We start from the raw sequence: 14784 nt of genomic DNA on the forward strand, positions 1-14784 counted from the left end.
AAGAGTACAAACTAGCTTAGTCTTTGTCATTTGTACTAAATCTTTCTAGCTTCTTCTTTAAAATAGACCATTAGGTCAACTACATGCTCTCATTCTTCTTGTCCCTACGAAATGTCTAACCCAAGTATTCTCTGTACATTACCCAAGTCTTTCATCTTAAACTCATAAGTTATCTGCTTCTATAATTTCATCTCCATTCTTCGAAGTTACAAGCGTTTTGTCAACATAGAGTAACAAATAGATGAAAACTACATCTTGTAGTCTTTTGAAGTATATACAGTGATCGTGCTCCCTTTTGGTGAATTCTGCCCTTGATCAAATCTCTTGTACCCTTGTCTCTTATCTGCTTTAATTTGTACAAAGATTTTTAACCACCCTACTGTTGGTTGATTTATATAATCAATTATTACCAATGCCAAAGTGCAAGTATACACAACACGTAATAAAGTAATAAGTATTCAAGATCGTCTCCACATGGATTGATGTTAATCAAAGTTCCAAAGTAATCACAATAATGCAACCAACTAAAGATCGAAACAAACACTTGTCAAATTGTTCTTCTGTAACCAATAATTATGAGAGATAGAAATAAACTAATACTTGTACGAAATAAACTAAATTAATTGTATTTAAAATTCAATTGGGAATGTAGTAATTGAATGATCAAACTCTCCTAATGGGGTGACTGTTGATTACCGAATTAGCACCAGTTGTTGTGGTAAGTGCTGCAGCACTGGGTAGAACAAATCTGCTTCCGCAGCTATCGCATGTTGGAAATCTCATACTTTTAAATCTACTAACAATGACTAGTTGTTCATAAATTTAATGGATGACTTTATAACCTTTAATCTCTCTACCCTACAAGGTGAACACCTATATCTAGGATATCACAAATCTTAATTCAAGTATTGCCCTTATGGGATATAAGATAACCTAATCCAGGAAACTCAACTTAAGAACAAGTAATACTCCAATAATGTCTGCTAAGACATGCCCTTTTTATGCTCTATCTTAACTGAAATCATTAAATGGGTGGTCAACCGAAATAACAATTATGATCATAAAAACTATTAGAGTATAATGCTACAACATTATCACAGCAACATATAAGAACAGTCAAGAACCCATTGGATTATTTGTCACTCAACTACACTTAAATTTAGTTCATATTCTGAATGAGAAAAGTAAACATAAATATACTGATAACAGAATACATCCAAGCAATCAAAGGAAGAAAGATAATATGAATTGAGCACGATGAAAATCTAAGGATCCTTCTCGGTTCTTCAACGATGCCGAACAGTACTCCATAATCTTCTTCTTCTTCTCGCCTTTTTAATTGTTTTTGGATGATAATATTTCTCTGCCGTTTGCTATGTGGTGCATGCCTCCTTTATATATTTGAAATTAGGTTAAAAATTGAAACCTATGAGCATGCATGTGTTTAAATTAGGAAACATGCAGATCGTGATTTAATTGCTGACCGCGCCTAGATTCTCTCCCACGTTACTCCCAGATTGTTATAGCACTGGTTGCTCTAACATCCGCAACAACACTTGTATTACTTCTGATTGTGCTTTCTTTCTTTTGTGAACATATTCTTTCCTCCCCTTTCCATCTACTGTCTCTGCATCTTTCATGAATTTAAAACCTACAATTTAAAACCTGTTTTTAGCACAAATTACTATGATTCAAGCAAAACTTGTTAAAACTCAACTAAAATGAACGTTTATGCAAAAGGTCACCAAAATGTAATCAAAACACACTATTTGCTCTCTAAATGACCTTTATTCAAGTCTAGAACAGATGTAATAATTCTCATTTCCTAGAGTTATCACACCCCCAAACTTAAACTATTGCTTGTCCTCAAGTAATGACACATACTAATAGTTCCCGCAAACAAACATGCACACAACTTCAGCTCTTTTATCAAACTTGCAAAGATTCTTCCACCTTCAGATCATATTCCCAATCATACACAAATGCCCATAGTAAATCACTTCTAGACTTAAGCTTCTTTCTGTCCATAGTGTGTGTGTGCTGCCTTGTGATTGAATTTCCGATATGCTGTAACATTACCAAAGGATTGTTGAAATTTCAGCAATCATAGACTTCATTCTTACAAGGGGTAGCATAAATTCCACATATTCAAACTGTAATAGCTTTAACATTGATAATCTGGGGGATAATCAACCTCTTCACTGTAACATTTATTTTTCATGTGAATGTCAATCACTTGTAATGATGACACCTAATTACTCAAACCATGCCCAGATCAGAGTTGCTGCAACAATATCTGTGGTATAGTCTTATCTCAAGATATCTTTGACTAAAGGCTTAACATAGGGCTCATGAACAGACCTGGCTACTCAATGCGTTAGACAGAGGACACACACACACACACACACACACACAAACACACACACACACACACACACATATATATATATTAATATATTTTTTTTATAAGATATATATGCTACAACACTGGTCATAACTCTCGCTGCCTTTTTACACATTTCTGCATATGGGGTGCATACTTAGATCTGGTTACTCAGCAACTTAAACCATTGGAGCAAAGTTTTATTTCATCAATATCACAGTCACTAAACATGCTTCTCCCTTCAAAACTTAAGACTTTTTCTATTCTTTTGGTTTTGCTCTAGCAGTCTCATACAAATCAATCACGGGCTAAGTGTTGGGACAAAATTTCACTTCTATCTATAACTATCTCTACTTGGCATTCTCATAAATACTGAATAACACTCAATTTATCTTCATTAGGTTTTCAAATCCATACACAAATAACAGATAATAGAGCTTCACACAACACAAACATAAACACATACATAAAACACATGCATTCGGAAACAATCCCCCCAAACTTGAGAGGTGTTGTGTCCTCACAAGCAAACAAAAATAAAAAACACACAATTGGACAGACAAATCTCTTTTTTTAAAAAAAAAAAACAAAAAGGCAACTAGCGAGATAAAAGTACTCCCCTGTGGTGGAGACTGCAGCCCATGATGTCGATTCTATCAGCGCTTCTTAGAGGCACTGCGCAACTTATCCTTTGGTGAAGCCTTTGGGGAGGGGGCTGGCAATGGCTTTGTCCTTTTCGCTGCAGGGCTGGTGAGATGAGTTGTGGCTGGGTTTGCTTTAGCAGTATCCGCCAATGTACTGCCTTTTCATTTACTGGGTTGCCTTGGACTGGTGCGGATAGGCTGGTTAGGAGTTTGTTGTGGAGGTTTAGGGGTCAATGCATCAGCTGCCTGGCCCTCAGCTGTGATGGCAGCAATGACCTTAAGTAGTTGCTTGGCTTGTTCAGATGTAGGCATGGCTCTGGTTGCTGCAGCAGCCAGTTTAGCATTGATTTGCTCAATCTCATCGTCAGAGGCTGGAGGTGTTGCCATCTTTTCTTTACCCTTGGCCTTTCCTTTGCCGGAAAGGACTGGAATAGGTGGCTCCATGTCATGGTCTTCCTCCTCCTCTTCTTGAATAATGTGTCGCTTCCTAGTTTTGGATTGGGATGAGATGGGTGGTTCCTCACGTTCTTGCTTTGAATTTTCCTCTACCTTTGAGGGTGAGCTATCAGTCTCAGATTTGTCACCTTCATCCTCAGGTGGGTCAGATGGTTCAGCATTTTCTAAGTCAACTTCTGCTAGAGGTTCAATTGTAGCTTGCTCTGCTGGTTCATCTGAAGCAGTGGCTTCTTCACTGGTCTCACCTGGAGCACCTGTGGTGCTAGTGTCAAACTTGTATTGCTGGAGCAGGGAAACAGGGAAATTCCGATGATTGCGCTTCATGTATTCAGCGAATTGGTGTAGTTGTCCATCCAGGTGCTGTAGATAGCTCCAAAACCTACCATTTTCCCTCTGTTGAGCTTCTACACACTGATAAATACTAGTGCTGAGTGCCTGGATGGCTTGTTCTAAGCCGAGGGTTCGTCGTGCTCTTGTTACAGCTACTGGTTCAATTGTTGTTCCAGCACTCTCGCCAGCAACTCTTTCAATTGTTTGTGCCGTAAAGGCACCATCATTTTTGACATGCTCATCGCTGGCTTCAAGACGAACACCTGAAACTACACAAATACTGGTGACAAGTGAAGGAAATAATAAAGCAGCAATTCGATGAGTTTTGGCTGCACACTCTCGGATTTGTTTTTCAATAATGCTACCCACATCTATGGGCAGCCCTCTAACAAGGACATATAGCAAAACCAATCTTTCTTATGAAACCGTTGTAGTGTGAGTGGTGGGCATAAGCCTAGATTTTAAAAATTTCACCCACACCTTAGCAATAGGTTTCAAATCTATTCTGTTAACCACATGTCCTTCCTCATTAACCCATGATGCCCCTTTGATGGTAAGAGTTGTAAAAATGGTATTCCACTTTTTCGGGGTTAACTTTTCACGCAATTTAGCATACTCACAAGTAATCTCAGCAGGTAAGTTATAAAAAGCATTGATAACACGAGAGTCCAATGGAACAAGAGTATTTCTTACCCAGATGTTGTGCTGATCAGGGCTTACCAAATTGGCATAAAATTCTTTTACCACCGGCAGTACAGGATTGCGAGGATGTTTGCAAAACTCTAGTCATCCTCTCTTTGCTGCAGCGTTATGAATTGTTTTCACAATTCCAGTGAGTTGGTCTGGAAATTTAAATCTTTTTTCTTCTAGAATCCGACGTGGCTCTATGAATTCTTCGTATTTTTCCTCAGCGTAGTAACTCTGGAATCGTGATGGATCTTTGAGGCGATTGGCTGTTGTCTTGCATTTCAGCATTGTTGCAGCAAGAACATATTAAAGCTACTATTTCTGAGAATAAAAAGAGAAGAAAAATGGTTAAGAATTAGGAGAGTTGGACTTGCGAAAGAGATGGGGAATAGTGGCGTGGACACTAAGCACAGTGACTCATTTTTGTAATGGACTGTAATGTGAAGATAACTACGGTAACTTAGAGATAATTGAGGGAATAAAATATTTGAATTAAATGTGCATATCCCAAAATTATTGGTCATTAAAATTAAAGCTGTGATTTCAGAGATTTGTTTCCGCAATTTCTATCCATATCCGAGCGTCCATCTGTCATGATTTCATCTCCAATGGTAAGTGAAGGCTCCAGCCTTTAATTTATTGTAATGGGAAAAATTGTTGCTGCAGCCCCCCTTTGCTCATTCCAATACCGTGCACAGAATCCATACCAAAGCGTCTAACACGTGGTCGCTGTCCCCTGAGTTCTATCACCAGATACTTGCACTTATCAATGCAATCGCCACCTTTATTCCAAACTAAAATTAAGTTTAAAATTATGAAAATAAATAGATTAAATGACATTGAAAATAAGGAATGCAATAATGTAACATGATTAAAATAACAAAACACGATTAACGAAAATAGTAAAGAGGAATGGCTGTTCATAAAATCAAAGGATATCAAATTTGGTTTATAGTGGCTGGTTCCTCAATGGGCTGCCTTCCATGAAGTGCTTGATTTAAGGTCCTTCAGCCTGACCTTCTGTCTTTACTCAATAGCTGGGTTCTTGAAGGAGTAACATCTCCTTTGAACCTTCTGCTGCTAGATGTGTGTAATGCTTAACCCTGTGCCTATTAACCTTGAATTGATGGCCTGTTTGTTCATCCAAAAGATCAAAAGCTCCATGAGGGTGAGATTTTAACAGCTTAAACGGGCCAGACCATCGAGACTTGAGCTTTCCTGGAAACGATCTTAGTCTTGTATTGTGGAGTGACACAACTTAAAAGTAAATTTTAACTCCCAAGTATAAGAGTGTCTTGTTGTATTATAACTCGGTGAGTCCGAGGTCGATCCACAGAGAAAGATTTAATTAGTTTATTTTATTTTATCTAAAAATTGAAATTAAAACTTGAATATAAACAACTTAATTTAAATGAAACTATGGAATTGAACTAGTTAGGGTTATGGATCCACTCTTAGAAATAAATAAAACTTAATAAATTCTTTTTGCCAATTTGTTTTAGATTTATTACCCAAAAGATTAATTATAAAAATTATTATTATTTTCCCTTTAAATTTATGATGGATTAAGTATTTATTGTGCCAAAATTTAATTTGTCTACAATAAGTCAAAATACCATTTCACCATGCCTTATGTTAAGATCTTAAGAATTTATTGTGCCAAATTCATTTGTTTGTCTACAATATATCAAATTTTCAAAATATAAAACATGTATAAAATTAAATAGAAAATAATTTAATTTATAAAATTAAACATAGAATTTGATTAAATCATATTTATTTCTTAAGAGTTTCACCTTCTCGTAACTAATATTATTTAGTTAAGCATAATTAAAATAAAAAGAAGTAGTAAAATTGAATTACTTATAATTAAAAGAAATAAAAACAACTAAAATTGGAAATAAAACTAATTTTATTAATGAAAATAATTATACAAAATATTAAAAACACACCTGGAAATCAAGATTACAAGGAGATAGAGAGAATTTGAGAAGAAGAGAGTTGTAGAGAGATGATTAAAACATAAAAATGAGGCTCTATTTATAGAAAAATAAATTCATAATCCATTGCTTTGCGGTTCATCATAGGCTTCATGCATGTGCTCCTCACAACCCTTAGACCAAGATCCAATGGCTGTCAAACTTCAAAAGTCAACATCACACATGGCATCATTTGACTCGTCCGATTTGCCCAAAGAACGGTTGAGATTTGGCGGGTTAATGGGTGGATCGGGTCGACCCGAATACAAAGATTTGGATCCTCCAACTTGCTTCACCAACCATTGCCACGTGGCACAATCATGGCCATTGAATCATGAACGGTTGAGATTTGGTCAAGATTGCCAGCTATCCCATGCACTCATATCTATTGTAAGCTCATTTCATCATCCAATCAGTGCTCGGTCAACAGGAAAAGTCAATTGTTTTTACACAAGCCCAATTTTAAGTCGATCTTGACTGATCTTAAGGTTTTCGGACCTTCGGAATCCAAATTTGACCTCCGTTTATCTGTTTGGAGCCTCGAAGTACGTGAAATTAATATTTTTCTTAATAAACACATAAAAATACACAAAATTAATATATTTAAAACATAATTAATAATTAATAATATATTACATAAACACAAATATAAATTATAACATAAGCATAAAATAACATATTATCGCTTGATAATTAAACAATTTTTAATACTAATCATGGAGCAACACTAATTGACTAGGGGTGAACTGCCTATGTTGAATATGTTTGTCATGCCAGTGTTTTGTTCTTTCTTTATAAATTCTTGCATTTTCATATGAAAATAACCTTAATTCATCAAGCTCACAAAGTTGAAGCTTCCTTTGTTCTGTTGCAGCATGCATGTCCCAATTTAGTTTCTTTAGTGCCCAGTGTGCTTTATACTCTAGCTCTAGGGGGAAATGACAAGCCTTGCCATAAACAATTCGGTAAGGAGACATGCCGAGTAGGGTTTTGTATGCTGTTCTGTAGGCCTATAAAGAGTCATGCAAATGTAAAGACCAATCCTTTCTTGTTGGGTTCACCACTTTTTCTAAAATCTTTTTAATTTCTATGTTAGACACTTCAGCCTGACCATTGGATTGTGGGTGATATGCTGTTGCTATCTTGTGTCTGACTCCATATTTCATCATTGCTGCAGCAAAGATTTTGTTGCAAAAATGTGCACCTTCATCACTAATAATTGCTCTAGGAGTGCCAAACCTGGAGAAAACATTTTTTTGAAGAAAAGTTACCACGGTTTTAGCATCATTGGTAGGTAATGTTGTAGCTTCCACCCACTTATAGACATAATCTACAACAACAAGGATATATAAGTTCCCAAAGGATGGGGGAAAGGGTCCCATGAAATCTATTCCCCAAACTTAAAAAACTTCCACTTCCAGTATGTTGGTCAATGGCATCTCATGTCTGCTAGTTATGTTCCCTATTCTTTGACACCTGTCACAACATTTAACAAATTCATAAGCATCTTTAAAAATAGTGGGCCACAAATAACCTGATTGCATAATTTTGGCAGCTGTTCTGTGACCCCTAAAATGTCCTCCGTATGCTGCAGTATGACATGACTCTAGTATATGAGGTATTTCTTCTGCTGCAACACATCTTCTTATTACTTGATCTGAGCATAGCTTATATAGATGAGGGTTATCCCACTGGTAGCTTTTAACATCATGAAGGAATTTCTTTTTCTCTTGAAATTTCAGCTAAGGGGGTAGCAACCCACTGACTAGATAATTAGCAAAGTCTGCATACCAAGGAGATTCTGACCGCTGCAGCATCTGTGCTTGCTGTACTACCATCAATTGTTCATCAGAAAAAGTTTTAGTGATGTTCTTCCTTGTCAATGTACTAGTGTCTGCTTCCAACCGTGACAAATGATCTGCCACTTGATTCTCAGTCCCCTTTCTATCTTTAATTTCTAGATCAAATTCTTAAAGCAATAAGATCCATCTGATTAGTCTTGGTTTGGCATCTTTCTTTGAAATTAAATATTTGATGGCTGCATGGTCTGTGTAAACAGTTACTTTAGTACCTATCAGGTAAGCTCTGAATTTTTCAAAAGCAAAAACTACTGCCAACAACTCTTTCTCTGTAGTGGTGTAATTGATCTGTGTTGGAGTGAAAGTTTTGCTTGCATAGTATATGGAATGAAAAACCTTATTCTTCCTTTGCCCTAATACAGCTCCCACAGAATGATCACTAGCATCACACATCAATTCAAATGGTAAATTCCAATATGGAGATATAACTACTGGAGCAGTAATGAGGGCTTTATTTAATTCTCCGAATGCTTGAAGGCATTCTTTGTCAAAGTGAAATGATTTGTTATGCTCCAGCAATGAACATAGAGGCTTGGCTACTTTGGAAAAATCTTTAATGAATCTTCTGTAGAATCCAACATGACCCAGAAAACTCCTAATCCCCTTTACTAAAGTTGGGGGTGGCAGTTTATCGATTACCTCTATCTTGGCTTTGTCTACCTCAATACCCTCCTTGGATATCTTGTGACCTAATACTATTCCTTCTTGCACCATGAAATGGCACTTCTCCCAATTGAGTACCAAGTTGGTCATCTCACATCTTTTAAGAACTTCTTCCAAGTTATGTAAACAATTGTTGTATGTTTCTCCAAAAACTGAGAAATCATCCATGAAAACTTCCAAAGTCTGCTCTACCATATCAGAAAATATAGACATCATGCATCTCTGAAAAGTTGCTGGAGCATTGCATAACCCAAAAGGCATTCTTCTGAAGGCAAATGTTCCATAAGGACAGGTAAATGTAGTCTTCTCTTAATCCTCTAGTGCTATAGCAATCTGGTTGTAGCCTGAATATCCATCTAAGAAACAGTAGTATTGTTTTCCAGCAAGCCTGTCCAGCATCTGATCAATGAATGGAAGTGAGAAATGGTCTTTCCTTGTGGCTTTGTTGAGCTTTCTGTAATCCATACACACTCTCCATCCAGTCACTGTCCTTGTACGAATAAGTTCATTTTTCTCATTAGCCATTACTGTTATCCTTCCGTTCTTTGGAACACACTGAACTGGACTTACCCATGAACTGTCTGATGTTGGGTATATGATTCCAGCATCTAATCATTTGATGATTTCCTTCTTCACTACTTCTTTCATAATAGGATTCAGCCTTCTCTAGTGGTCCACCGAGTTGCTGGAACAGTCTTCTAAAAGGATCTTATGCATGCATATTGATGGGCTGATACCCTTTATATCTGTCATGGTCCATCCAATTGCTCTTCTGTATTTTCCCAGCAAATCCACTAGGCTTTGTTCTTGACCTGCATCCAAAGTAGATGAAATGATTATAGGGAGTGTGTTGTTTTGACCAAGATAAGCATACTTTAAATGTGAAGGTAACAGTTTTAATTCAAGACTAGAGGGTGATTCAATAGATGGTAAAGTTGGTTTTACTTCCCTGTCTGAAAGATTCAAGTGTTCAATGACTCTGGTGTGCCTATTAGATTGTTGTTTGTCCATCCAATCTGTTTGAATTGCTGCAACATCTTCCTCTTCAACCTCCTCAAAGGGGGTGACTTTGTTAAGTACATTACTGCAGCATTTGTCCATTCTGTTTGCTACAACAAGGTCCACTTCACTTAAGAAATTGCAATCTTCTATTTCATCAGGGTTTCGCATAGCCTCTAGTACATTAAATGTGACTTGCTGATCATTCACTCTCATGGTCAGCTCTCCTTTCTGCACATCTATAAGAGTTTTTCCAGTTGCTAGAAAAGGTTTACCAAGTATAATGGGTACCTCTTTGTCAGCTTCAAAGTTCAGCACAATGAAATCCACTGGAAAAATGAATTTGTCAACCTTCACCAGTACATCCTCTATCTTTCCTTCAGGATATGCATGAGATCTGTCAGCCAATTACAGAATGACAGTTATTGGTCTGCACTCCCCCACTCCAAGCTGCTTAAACACAGGTAATGGCATCAAGTTAATACTAGCTCCCAGATCACAAAGTGCTATACCAGCATACATATTCCCTATAGAGCAGGGTATTGAAAAACTCCCTGGATCTTTCAATTTTGTGGGAATTTTACTCTAAAGCATATGGCTGCTTTCCTGAGTTAGAGCAACAGTTTCAAATTCTCCCAGCCTTCTTTTTCGTGCCAAGATATCTTTTAGAAATTTCACATAATTTGACATTTGCTCCAAAGCTTTCATAAAAGGTATATTTATGTGCAATTACTTTAGCACTTCCAGAAATTTACTGAACTGCTTGTCTTGTTTTTGCTTCTGGAACCTTTGAGGGAAGGGTGGTGGATGTCTAAACTGCTGGTTAGATTCAGGAGTTACCCACCTCTGTTTGTTTAAGTTGGTGCAGGTTGGTGTTGTAACTTCTTTTTCAGCAAGATCTGGTTGAATTTCTTTTGCAATTGCTGTAGCTGGATCCCTGGCATCAGAGTCTTGATGTGGAGTCTGCTGTAACAAGCTTCCATTTTGAGTTGGTTTTTGGGCTGAATTGCATTCCATCCCATTTTTTGTCACCTCAACTGGGGTATCAACATGCTTTCCAGATCTCAGACTAATCACTTTGCAGTGTTCTTTGATCTCTCTCCTACGATCTTCTGTGTTGCTAGGTAAGCTTTCTTGAATTCTATTGCTCATTGCTATAGCTAATTGTCCCATTTGATTTTCAAGGTTCCTCAAGGACACAGCTTGACTCTGCACAATTGCTTCATTCTTTGCAATGTACTCCTTGATTAATACTTCCAATGAAGTGATTGGATCCTGGCTGATATGCTTTTGCCCTCGACTCTGTTGATGAAAACCAAGTGGTTGTGGCTGTGTGTTTCTACTTAGTCCATTCAATGCTGGAGCATTTCGATTATGATTGCTCCATGAGAAATTTGGGTGTTGTTTCCAGCCTGGGTTGTAAGTATTTGAATATGGATTGTTCTGAGGATGTCGATTGAAGTTATCCACATAATTTACTGAGGCTGGATTTCCTGGACAATTATCAAAATCATGATCTTCACCACAGTAGATACAAGAAAGTTCAGTAACTTGCTTTACTGTTGCTGGAGCAGCTGCCATGGCTTTTACCATGTTAGTTAATGAAGTTACTTGAGCTGATAGGGCTGTAATTGCATCAATGTTGTGTACCCCTGCTGATCCTTTGGCTACTGGTTGCCTAGCTGAAGGCCATTGATAATTATTATTGGCAATTTTCTCCAAATTTTCATAAGCTTCAGTGTAGGATTTGGATAACAGAGCCCCATTTGCTGAAGCATCCACCATTAACCTTGTGCTTAGGTTTAACCCATTGTAGAAAGTTTCCAATTGAATGCAACAGGGAATATGTAACGCCACAAATTGCCATACATATTAAATTATGGAAATTGGGCTTTCATTGAGAATTATGGGTGGCCTATAACCCTTGTTAAGAAAGGGGTACTAATTAAATAGAGGTTATTTATGAGATAATTTTGAAAAAGGGTTATTTTTCCTTATTAAATAGGGTTTCTTAAGATTCCCTATAAATGTATACTTTTTCCCCTTCCATAACCCTAAGTTCACAACATTTATTCTTCTTCTCTACTGCTCTTTACGCTCCTACCCAAATCCTAGGATTCAAACCTTTGTTTAGGAGAGAATCAAAGCGACAGATAAGTTATTCTCCCTTTTCTCAACAGATTTCTAATCACTCTATCTAGCTAGGGTTTATATTGGCACGATTCTAGAAGGTTATAGATCTTAATGCATGATTTAGAATATATTTAGGCTTTGCTTGGGGTTTTGATTTATTATGAGTTTAGTTAATCAATCCTTGACGTATTAAGCACAGGATAATTCTGGACAGCATGAGTATCTTGAATTTAAAGCTATATTTTCTGAACGAATTTTCTTATAAAATTTAAATTTCTGGAAACTAGACATGTAGGGCTTCTTGATTAAATTTTATTTCATTAAATTCGACTTCGTTTTCAATTTTATACGTATTTTGGAAATAGAAACCACTGCACTGGAAAACTGCGATTCCAGTATTGTGATCAGATTCACAAGACTATTTGTACCACCAAATGAACTCGGAAAATTCTGAAAGTTTATATGTATGTTAATATATGTGTCTAGGATTCCCAGTTTTAATTTCATAATTTTCTGATTAGTATTTTATTTTATAAAAATCACGAAACCCGTTCTGTTTAGTTTAGATTATGTGAAAACAATTTCGAATTTGCTGAGAAGTAAATAGTTTTTAAAATGTTTTTGATATCGGATCCTCTTGTAAATTTTACATGGGGTACTCATGGATGTCCAGAATAGTTCCATAGGATATTATATCATTCTGAGTCTTAGATTAAGAGTTAAAATTCTGAGAATCAGACCTGTACATGTATGAATTAGAAAATCAGATTCTTAGAATAAGTTATTGATTGTCATATCTTGTATTTGTTTAAGGTATTGAAGGTGATTGAGGCTCTTAGAAGCTTAGAGGTGTGTTTATTCATTCATTTGTCGAGGTAAGTAACTTCATTCCTAATGTACTAGATATGTATAAGTATTTTGATATTATTATTATAAGTATAAATGTTCTGATACTACTTAAAGGATTAATTGATTTTGATAACAAAATTAGTTTTATGTAAATGTTTTCAAACCTAAATTCTTTTTAACAAAGTATTTTATAAATGCTTTTTAATATGTAAATGATTTTATGACATGACAACCTTTTATGATTTTATCTTTAAAATGTTATGCAAGCCTAAATTATTGATATGAACTTTTATGAAACTGATACGAATGTTTTGTACCTATGTTTGATTTCAATTATTGATGATTGTATGAGATTCTTAATGTTTTGGCTCATTGTCCATAGTTATTCTGATTCTGATTCTGATTCTGATCGTAATATACGATATATCTGTCTGGACCAGTACTGGGTTTCTGTTTGAGTGTGCACACGATATTCTGATTCTGTTTCTGGCCGGGTCACCGGGACTATAGGTGACACTATGTGACAAGAGCTAACCTTTTATTTTCTGTATACGAATTATATGATTTGCTTCGTAAGTAAATATGCTTTTGAATATTCTGAATTATTAAGAATTTATGTTATGTTATCGTGATATATCATTTTATGAAATTTATGGATTATGATATATGTTTTAAACAAAAGAAGGCTTGCAATATTTTTTTTGTATTGATAGGCCTAGTATGTTAGAAATGGCTTTACTTACTGAGTTGACGGCTCACCCCTCGTCATTACTTTTTACAGATTAAGTTTCTTTGAGAGGGGCGCTTAGCTTTGGAGTTTTCTGTTTCCGTTGCTATTCGAATAAGAGGAGGAATAGACTCGTGTTTCTATTTAGTTATTTCTATTATGAACGTGTAATTTGGAGTTTGAGACTTTTGTTATTATTTTTATGTCCTCGAGAGAGATTAATTAGTATTAGACATTTGAATTTGTGGATTTATTTGAATAAGAATTGGAGGTATTTCAGTTTGAAAGTTATCAATAAAGATTATGATTTGTGAGTAGCCTCCTTCTTCACGTGCTCCGCATGTGTTAGATTTGGGGTGTTACAGAATACCATGATGAGGACACCTTCTGAGCAATTCTTTGAACCTTTCCCAAGCCTCGTACAGACTCTCATCTTCCATTTGATGGAAGGAGGTAATTTCATTCCGTAATTTCGCATTCTTTGTTGGTGAGAAATATTTCATTAGGAATTTATCAGCCAATTCATTCCATGTAGTGATGCAATCAGATGGTAATGAATTTAACCATGCTCTTGCTCGATCCCTTAAGGAATAAGGAAAGAGCCTCAGCCTTAAGGCATCTTGCGTTGCTCCAGCAATCTTGAAGGCATCACTTACTTCCAAGAATAATTTAAGATGGTGATGAGGATCTTCATTTGGCAATCCATTGAATTGCCCAACTGTTTGTAACATTTGAAACATCACTGGTTTTAACTCAAAGTTAGCAGCATCTACTTCAGGTCTGATGATACCAGGATGGACAACTTGAGGAGTTAGCATGGCATAATCTCGTATAGATTTGTCTCTGTCATCAGCCATGTAAATAATATTGTTGTTGCCTGGCTGTCTCCTGTTAGCATGTTCATTCTGCTCTACTTGAATGTTGGCTAGTTGTAAAGGCCCGTTAGGGTTCAAATTTCCTTCAACTTGCAAATTATTCATGTCTGAAACAGTTTTTGAATTTCTTTGTTCTCTTTGCAATCTCGTGATAGTCCGTTCAATCTCAGGATCGAATTGAAATATCACAGATCCGTCCT

At 36.2% G+C, this 14784-nt stretch overlaps 1 non-coding gene across 1 annotated transcript; it reads left to right on the plus strand.

Moving 5' to 3' along the window:
* The first annotated feature begins 14075 nt into the window (after nucleotides 1-14075).
* On the plus strand, nucleotides 14076-14182 carry LOC112498396 (small nucleolar RNA R71). Its single transcript, XR_003065714.2, has one exon. It is a non-coding gene; the product is annotated as a small nucleolar RNA R71 (small nucleolar RNA).
* The last annotated feature ends 602 nt before the right edge of the window (nucleotides 14183-14784 follow it).

This window comes from Citrus sinensis, chromosome 8 (assembly GCF_022201045.2).
Source record: "Citrus sinensis cultivar Valencia sweet orange chromosome 8, DVS_A1.0, whole genome shotgun sequence".
In the NCBI taxonomy this organism is placed as follows: Eukaryota; Viridiplantae; Streptophyta; class Magnoliopsida; order Sapindales; family Rutaceae; genus Citrus; species Citrus sinensis.